Source organism: Mastomys coucha, unplaced genomic scaffold, assembly GCF_008632895.1.
Source record: "Mastomys coucha isolate ucsf_1 unplaced genomic scaffold, UCSF_Mcou_1 pScaffold17, whole genome shotgun sequence".
Lineage (NCBI taxonomy): Eukaryota > Metazoa > Chordata > Mammalia > Rodentia > Muridae > Mastomys > Mastomys coucha.
This window is the reverse complement of record NW_022196899.1, coordinates 14,816,037-14,825,918: the sequence shown is the minus strand read 5'-3', so window position 1 is coordinate 14,825,918 and position 9,882 is coordinate 14,816,037. Positions and strand designations below refer to the sequence as shown.

Below are 9,882 nucleotides of genomic sequence, written 5' to 3'. Positions count from 1 at the left end.
GTGTGCTAGAAACTGTTTTAGCCCTCTTAGGAACAACTTCGGGAAGACTTAATAGACACAAATTCATACACTGAGATTTGCAGGGCTTTGTCATCCTCTGTCTTTTGAGGCTGTATTTGTGCTGATGCGTCATTCACAACCTATCTGACCTTCTCACTCTGAGAACAAAGCCACATTTGTATGGAAAATTTCTTCCTTTCTCCACCATCAAATAAACCTGCCCTTGATGTGTCTTCTTTTGGATCAGAAAGTTTATTGTCAGGTAGCAAATTTTGAAACGTACTATAAAACTGGATCATGTTCTCCAGTTGTCATTTGTTTTGAGATCTAGGATCCAGGCTGGGATGTAGCACACTGAACATCCTGAGCCATCACTGTCACTTATACAATCCTTATGGCAGATACGCTTATATTCTCTTATGTACACAGACTCCTTCAGAGTATTAGCGCAGATGGATCAGCAGCTCCTCCTGACAGACAAGTGCCAGCTGTCAGCCTAGGCCCTATCAGCAGCCAGTTCCATTGTAAACACTGGAGGAGGCTGGTTATCCACCAAGACCATTGATGGCCATTTGCTTAGGTAACACAAGATGCTCCACTGGTGTCCAGATCCTTTTATACTTTTAAAAAATACATATGACTCAATTATTTTCAAATAACTAGAGCTTAACAAAGTTAGCACATGTGAAAATGGTTAAGTTTCTGTTGAAATATATATAAACATTAGTCATCAAATATACTTTGTTTATAAGTCCTATTTTATATTAACAAGGTTTATGGTTTTGTTCTAAATTGCAATTTTTACTCCTAGTATAAAAGTCACCATACAAAATCCATCTTTATCCAAAATAGCTAAGAGTTCTGGTATATCCTTAGTCTAGGGAAGGTAGAATAAGCAGGGAAGGATGGGGTGGTGAGCAGGGGGAAGGGGAGGGTACAGGGGTTTGTTCTTGTTGTTTTTTGGTTTTTGGTTCTTTGGAGGCTTTTTTGGAGGGGAAACTGGGAAAGGAGATATCATATGACATGTAAATAAAGAAGATATCTAGTAAAATAAAAAAAAACTGTAAAAAAATAAAATAAAGATAGTATAATATTTCAGTGTGGATATTCTTAGGAACATGACATATACACTCAGGGCACTGATGTTATCAATGGATACATTTCATGGAAGAGTCAACTTCATTATCCTTATAATAGTCAACCATCTTTAGGATTTGAGTGGGGTTTGTTGCCATTATTATCAAAGGGTTGTTAATATGATTTAATAAGATCTCAGGGTGCAGGGGATATAGTTGATAGGATTATTATAGATAAGGTTATATTTGGATACAGAAATTAAGGATATCTTCAATGTAAATCAAGTTAATATTTTGCTTGAGATTAGCAGAAAATGTCTTAGAGAACAGTGAGACTTCCCCAGTCTCCTATGCATTTGGGTTTAAGGAAATCTCATTGTTAATATCATTAATTGTGCTGAAATTCTTGTTCCAAGCAGTCTTTGGGGTGAGAGCTCCTCTCCTGACCATGTCTTCCTCATTTTCCATTTCTAGACTGACATAAAGAGACTTGACCATCTCTTAAACATTGATAATAAATAGAATCAATTTTAAGACCAATAATCTTAAAATAAACTTCAATGACTTTTTTATTGGTTCAGACTTTTATATGCTTTGATTATATTCAGCCTTTTCTCCTCTCAATCCCTGATCTCTTCCCAGATCTATTCCCCATTCTCTACAGAACCAATTTTGTGTTTCATCTTTTTTTAAAAGCATATCAAGTCTAATTTGTGTTGCGTACACATTCTTGGGTGAGTAGCCTTCTACTGGAACATGGCAAAACTATACTCCTAGAGTGTAGGTCAAACTAAGTCATCTTCTCCTAGCAGCTGTTAATTGCTACTATTTTCTCTGCTATGGGTAGGATTTTATGGATGCCTCCTTCATCTGTTCTTTGAAATGGTATGCCTGACCTTGCATAGATCATGTGCATACTGTCTTAATGGCTGCAAGTTAGTCTGTGCAGCTTCTTTGCTATGTTCAGATGACATTGTTTCATTGTAGTCATCTATAGCTTCTGGCCTTTCTAATCTTTTTCTCACACTTCCATAATGACCCCTGAGCATTTGGAGGAGGAGGTATAATATAGATAACCCCATTTCAGGCTGAGCAACCCATACCTAAAACCATATGAGTCTAAGAACTTATGGCTAAACAAGTCACAAGTACTGGGGGAGAATCTAATACTATTATTCTCATAAATAGACATACTATTAAACTGACTCCAAATAACTTATTGCTATACCCATAGATTTGTGGACCTTTTAATTCTAATCAGAGAATCTCCTATTTGTAGATCAGGATTAACACAGAGATGTACAACTGGCCATAGAACCTACACAGAATATGTTAACCGAGCACAGTGCAAAAAAAATTAAAAATTCAAACAAAGATAGATGAATATAAGTGTATTTTTTTAAATTTCAAAACATATAGAAATTACATAACATGAGGGGAAAAAAAGAAAGTAATGTTTTGCAAAGAGTGATAATGAGAATCACATAGCCAAGCTGTACGTGGTATAATACCACTGAACTATTTCTTTTCAGAAAACTGTAGTTTCCGATTTTTATAGTAGGAAAAACGAAGTTCTAAAAGTGAATATATATGATAGCTACTTTACCAAACTAGATGAAATGTTACAGTACCATTAAAGGCCTGTTAAGAGAAAGCTATTGCCTATTAGCAAAAGCAATAGAATCAGCCTCTGTGTTGAAACATGCCATTGTCTCCTCCCTTAAGAGTTCATAGATTTGGGCACGTAAATTATCTGGTCAGGAGTCCTCCCCTCAGGAAGGCAGATTTACCTGAACCCATGCTTGCTAAAGAAATGGTAGGAATAATTAGCTCTTTGAAAGATGAGGTAGATTTCCTTCCCAGAATTTACATCCCATTGATCTCAGGTCCAATAAGCCATCCTGAAGCTCTGTTGTATCTGAGTTCTTGCTCAAAAATGCACATTTTTTTTCTCTTCTTCTCTTCTGTTTTTCTTTCAGATGCTTGCCAAATCCTAAGTATGCTTGCTCTGGGTTCTTGGGATCCCTTGCTCTTTCTCTAAGACTCCCCTACTCCCAAGTGGCTGTTTGGTTACCATCACTGAACTCCATGCTGGCTTGATTCAAATGGTATGGCTTTCTTTCTCCCTCTTAAGCTTTCACCTATGAATGAAAGATTCTTTTGCTCTCAGTGACACTCTATGATTCCCATATCAAAAGAAGAAAAAACAAATAATCATAAGAAAGAGAGAGTTGATAAATATCTGTAGAAATCAATAAAACAGGGGACTATTTCGTATTAGAAAAGTTAAATTGAAAAGACATATTAAAATCCAATCCATAAGGGGGCTGGTGAGATGGCTCAGTGGATAAGAGCACTGACTGCTCTTCTGAAGGTCCTGAGTTCAGATCCCTGCAACCATTGTGGCTCACAACCACCCACAATGAGATCTGATGCCCTCTTCTGGTGCTTCTGAAGACAGCTGCAGTGAATTACGCCAGAGCGAGCAGGGCTGGAGCGAGCGGGCCAGCAGAGGTTCTGAGATCAACAGCAGCCACACACATGATAGTTCACAGCCATCTGTATGACTACAGTGTACTCATACACATAAAATAAATAAAAAATAAATCTTTAAGAAATCCAATAATATGAATAAAGTCTATAAACTTAAAAATGGTTTATGAAATAATAATAGAATTAAAGAAATCAGTAGATAAATAAGTTACTAATATTAGCAAACAGAAAAGTTCTTTCAGATAAGATGCTGGACAACAGAAAATCTTATAGATAATACAGGAAGAAAAGGGGAACACTGGGAGGAAAGAGGGCAGGTACCTTAATATATTAGGCTAGCCAGTGGACTATTGATAGTACCAAATACCAAACTGATAAATAGGATTTGATTGAAATAATTTTCTTAACTTGATTAAATAGTAATTAAAAGTATTAAATAACAATACAATCATTTCTTTTGTGTTTGAACGGAAATTAAAGCTTTCTCCTTGCCTCATCTGTACTCTAGTCTCAGCCTAAGCTGTAACAACCGGCTCAAAGATATTTTAGACTGAATGTGCGTGCTAGAAATTCTCTCTGCGTGCCAGGAACATTTCACCCCTCCCTGGGGGAGTCTTCCAAAGGGAGTCATCCAAGTCACAGAATGCAACAAGAACTTTCATGTCCTGAGGCTAAGACAGAAATCTGATACATTTGACTATGTTGCATATACTATTAAGTTTTCTATTTTTGCATTTTTAGCCCATCTTCTTTCCATTTCATCAGCAATACTTTCAAATACCCTACCTTCTATTTTCTATTCTACTAACTTTAGTTTTCTACTAAAACTTAGGCTGAACTCTTTACTTCGATGATTACTTTGATGACATTAATTCTGTCAAACATTTTTGAATACATTACAAGTTTTCCCTCAAAGTTCAGGCCTATTAAATCTAAAAATAGAATACCATATGTCTGTTTCTAATACAGGCATTTAAAGTTACCACAAGAAGGAGTTTAATTAGTTGGATTTGGCAATGAATGGCTAAGGAAACAGACAATAAAGAACCACAAGGAATCATTTCAAAAAGGAAACATCTTAACATCTTGCATATTTGTATAGTTTTGTGTGGGTGTGTATGTGTATCTGTGTGTGTGTTGTCAAATTATCATTTTGGTTTTATACCATGACTCATGTTGGAACCCAGCACCTTGTGCATGCTAGACAAATGTTCTACCATAGAACTATGCCTATACCCCAGTCATACATTCCTTAGCTAGTAATCTTTTGTTAAATATTGTATATTCGCTCCAACTAACTCCTCATTAATTTGTTATAAAAATCTTACGAACTTGTCACGTGACAGACACTGTACTAGGGGATCTGCCAATGAAAACCAAAGATTCAGCCCTCTCCCCTCCACTCCCTTAGACCTCTGATCACTGTCCTTTGGGCTTTCTTGCATGCTCATTGGCTTTTATTTACATGGAATGTTGTGCTCTCTGCATTCGTATGCTCAAATATTATAGTTCTTTTCGAAGTAAATTTTAAATGACTGGAGCCACCGTGAATTTCCCCTGTGCTTGCGTCCATTGAGCGTAGTCTCCGCTCTCAGATTAAATTACCTGCTTTTCTAATGGTGTTGGAACTATGTGCCTTGCATTATTAATGAGATATCACATCTGACTAGACTCCAGACTCTTTATGTAAAATGATCTTGTCTTAATAAAGCCTTTATAGACTCAGTATTTAGAAAAGTGTCTATGTCATAGGAAGCAGGCATTTATTAATTAAATAACTGTACAGATGTGTCATTGTAGTGCTGGCAAATGATTCTCTATGTTTTAATATTCTTATTTTAATATTCTTATGTTTACATAGTCTTATTTTCTTCTAATAACTAATTTTGAGTCAGTTTAAACCTTTCATATCTAATTCTAGCTGTTGACATGTATGATAATCTTTGCTCACAAATCATATAATCTTTGCTCACAAATCATATAATCAAGCTTATTAAGGATCATATATTAAATAAGAGTAATTAGGCTCTCAGGGAAAGTTTAATGCCTGATCACACATGAAAACATGACTAGAAGGTGTGGGATTTAACTTTTCTTTTGGGGAATTCTCATTCAGGAGTTACATTCTGAAACATAGAAAATAGTTTCCAAAAATCTGACTTCTATAAAAATTGGTTATTGCATTAATAGAAAAATCAATGCCTTTACAGAGAATGGTTACTTCACTGAATATATGTCCTTTCTGACAAATAAGTTCTGGTGTTCATGACTCAAAACCAGACAGCTGTCACAGTGCCACCAAGGAATCCTCTAAATTGGAACAGATGGTGTTACTCATTTGACCATCACATGCTATTCTGAAGTATCAGTTGGCCAACTGCTTGGTAGAGGTATAAAAATAGAAGATTTATTTAGGGCCTGGAGATTCAAGCACAAATGTTTGTAGGCATAAAGTTTAGACTAATATAGAAAAACTGTAATCAACCAATTGCTGGAACATATCTGGTAGAGGGTGTCGTATAAAGCTCCATCATGCATATCAAGACATACCCAGAAAACATTTCTGTGGCTATCTGGACTATAATCTCTTCCACATAGGTTTCCCCTGAGATATGTAGTAGCCACAGGCACAATTGCACATGCACATACCCTAGCAAATGCAATCCTACAAGTACAGTTGCTATTTAGTCTGAAATGTAAATAGAACGCTGCTTAGGAACCAACTGTGTCACCCGTGGCTATACTGTGGAAATATCCACTGCCTGTGTTGGTGGTCTACTTCAGAAATAAGAGCCTTATCTGGCTCCTCTTTAAGGTATCAACTGTAATACTATGTACCTTTTACCAATATACAGCAACCTAGGCCTAACGCATAGTTACATTGAGTAGACTGGCCAGACAGCAGCCATGATATCCTCCTTATTAAAATTAAATCTAATTAACTAACACTCTGCTCATCATTGCCCAGAACACAGTTTTAAATATGGTCCTAATAATGATATACTATTAATTACTTACAGAGTTTAAAGACAGTTTATACTGCTTATTAAACACAATGCTAGGACATTGTAAACTCACTGTATAAAATAAACAGGTTCCCATTGTGTACATACTTTTACATAAGAATAATGAATCAAACTTTTTAACTGATCATCACATTATATCCTACAGTCTCTGGAAAAGAATCAACACAGATTCCCTTGTTGTATTCAGCTACAAGTGATAAACTGTACTGAAAGTATTAATGGCCATCGGAGTGATTGATATTCTCTGAGCACTGGGGAGATAATCTCAGTTTAAAACAATTTGTGTTCTTTAATTTAATCCTTTAACAATTCCTTTATTTTACTAATGTGGAAACTGAATGATATAGAGGTTAATGCATTTACCAAGGTTGTAAAATACTATTGCTTAAAAACAGGTGATAGAAGGCTGAGCTAGTACCAGAATCATGGCAGCTTAGGGCCAAACCCTACTTGTTGTTGTCATTAATGATACCTACTTGATAGCTGAAAAAAAACCACCAGAAATAAATCTTAATTCTATTTAAAAAACATGCAAATTATCCCTACAAATAACAAATTTCCAAGAATGTCAGCAAGATATAAACATTATTGCACTTTAAAAATGTATGAAGTGATAGGTTTGTAAGAGACTCGAAGCACAAATTGTCAGGCTGTAGATCCCTTCTCTAGACTGAACAGAACCAGAGAACAGTTCTGTTCTCTGTGTTTGCTAACAGTTCTGTGGTTTTCTAACAGCGGAATCCTCGAAAGATTTGAAAAAGCAGAAGGCATTTGATGTGGTTGCCCACTTTTCTGGCATTATTGTTTAGTTTTACTTTCGACAGTGTGAGGTAGGCATGTGCCCATAGAGATGTCTGGGCTTTCTAGAGAGAGCAGGGAAACCTGGGAGTCTTCACTTGGGTCCAAAGGCATCAGAAAGAGACAAAACTACTTAGCCTGGCTAGGGCTTTTGACACCTCAAAGCACTTCCTTCAACAAGGCCACACTTACAGATAGTGCCACTCCCGAAAGCATTCAAATATGTGAGCCAGTGGGGTCCATCTTATTCAAAGCATCATAAGTGATTTTTGTGGAAAACACAAATATCCCCACCTCCTTTTGACTCCTCAAGGCGTTATGAACAAGAGTGCCAGTGCTGAGTTAGAGAATGCCTGACTAGCAATGCTAAGATGGAACCTGATAGCATTCTTTATAAACTCCACCCCCACAGATACCTGGCAGCAGCCAGGTATGCTCCTCCCCATGGTTACCTGGCAATAGCCAGGTAGACCTGGCCCTATAAAAGGGGCTGCTTGCCCCCTCCTCTCTCTTTTACTTCTGCTTCTCTCCTTTACCTCTTGCCCCTGTGTTCCCCCCTCTCACCATCCCCTTCCCCCCATCTCCATGTGGTCATGGCCAGTGTCTACTCTCCTCCCATCTCTCTGCCTGTCTCTGCCTCTGTTACCTTTCTAACTCCCCTCCCCGTGCCCTAGTGCCCTAAATAAATTCTATTCTAAACTATTCCAGTGTGTGTGTGGTCCCGCAGGGGGAAAGGATGCCCCCACATGGGCCCGCCGAGGCACCCCTTACCCCCACATCCAGCCAGAACATATTCTTATAGCTCTTTCTCTTTTTATGATCACAACAGAACCCTTTTCATACCCAAATATAAACCTCTGTATACCTTTATATATGCAAACTTATAGAACTTTACTTATCTAAACAAATGTATTTGAATAACATTTTAAAAATTTCCAGCTTTGTTATATAAAACATTGTTATAAATATTTAGAAAGGGCCCTATCTCCTTTCAGGGAGTCTTGTTTCCACTGCAGAAAGATGTTATCCGTCTTCCTCTGAGACAGTTCTTCTCTAAGCCCTAAACCTGCTGCTGTTTGGTTCCCATATACTTGAAAGCAAGTTTCATATACAGTGTCATTCCAGAGAGGAAAAGGAAAGGACTTCCAGGGCTGAGTGTCATGTAAATAACTACTTTGATTATTTCTGATCCAGACACTTCCAGAAATTTAAAAAGGCAGATACTAACTATCTTACTCACTGCATTGTAAGTCCCAGAGTTGAATTAATGTGGTCTGTGTTTATCCTACATACAGATTTTTTCACTGACTTGTTTGTGAATGATATTAATGAGATTACACAAGTGAAGAGAAGCTGGAATTAAGGAAGTTTGAGAAATACACCATCTTTATTCTAGGCTACACCTCTAGTATACCCAAAGAGTAGATGCTACAAACTATAATAAAGATACATCATTAATTTTGTATTTTTGTAGTTATTAAATTTTGTGCTTCAAAATCTGTGGTGTCATGACATCTCTGCATCTTCCTTTTCTCTACAGGTGTTAGAGATTAACCTAACTGATAATTTATGATCATACTTTTTTCCTAATATCCTTAATAAAATATAAGTGGATTGTTGTTCCTCATATTGTCCTCAATGTGTTGGAAGAAGTCCCCTCATTTCTCCCTTAGAAGGCTACTCTTCACTCAGAGCTGTGGATTTCATCCCAGATCATTAAATCAATCAGGTACTTTAAAATATTCCAGCATCTGTGTCACAGATATCATCAATGGAAGAAAAGCTCTGATGATGAGTTTAGGAATCTGTAGGACCGCCTCCCATGTAATTCTAACATGCACCCAGGCCCTGACTGAAGCATGACTCCCATGGATGAAGACATTTGCAGAGCTGATGAGCTGTTCCTTTAAATATATCACAACACCATGGGATCTTGGTGCTTTTCATGACTGTTCTTCAATATATCATGATGTAGGCTGGACCCAGCACTCTGCAATAGGACAGTCAAGCAAGAATTTCATCTTTCTGTTATGGGAATACCTGGATATCAGAACCTCCCCTAGGCCATCTCCATCTTCATACATATGGGTTTTGAGATAATCATACAATTCTGACAGCAAGGCTTTGACCCATTTTGGATGTTTCTGATAGAAATAGATAGGGGTGCTCTCTAGCTTCAGCTGGAAGAAGAGAATACTCACTATTTGAGTATTCAGCGTTCCTACTTGGCAGTTCACAAATTTGACTTTTCAACATAGCTGTTCTATATGTAGGATTCAGAGTTCAGGAAAGTTACATGTGAAGCTCATGATTATATGTGAGCCAACATGGCAGGTATCTGTATTTGGAGAGAACTACATAGATCCCATAATATCAACTTTCTTCCTTAAAATAACAATAGCTTAGACATAGAATATTGGAGAGAGCTACCAAAACTAGTAAAGACAAGGAGAGAGAGAGAGAGAGAGAGAGAGAGAGAGAGAGAGAGA

The 9,882-nt window shown here is 37.2% G+C and overlaps 1 pseudogene; it reads right to left on the bottom strand.

Annotated features, from left to right (window-relative positions):
• The window catches only part of LOC116094871, a 45,735-nt pseudogene that overhangs the window by 1,688 nt on the left and 34,165 nt on the right, over nt 1-9,882 (bottom strand).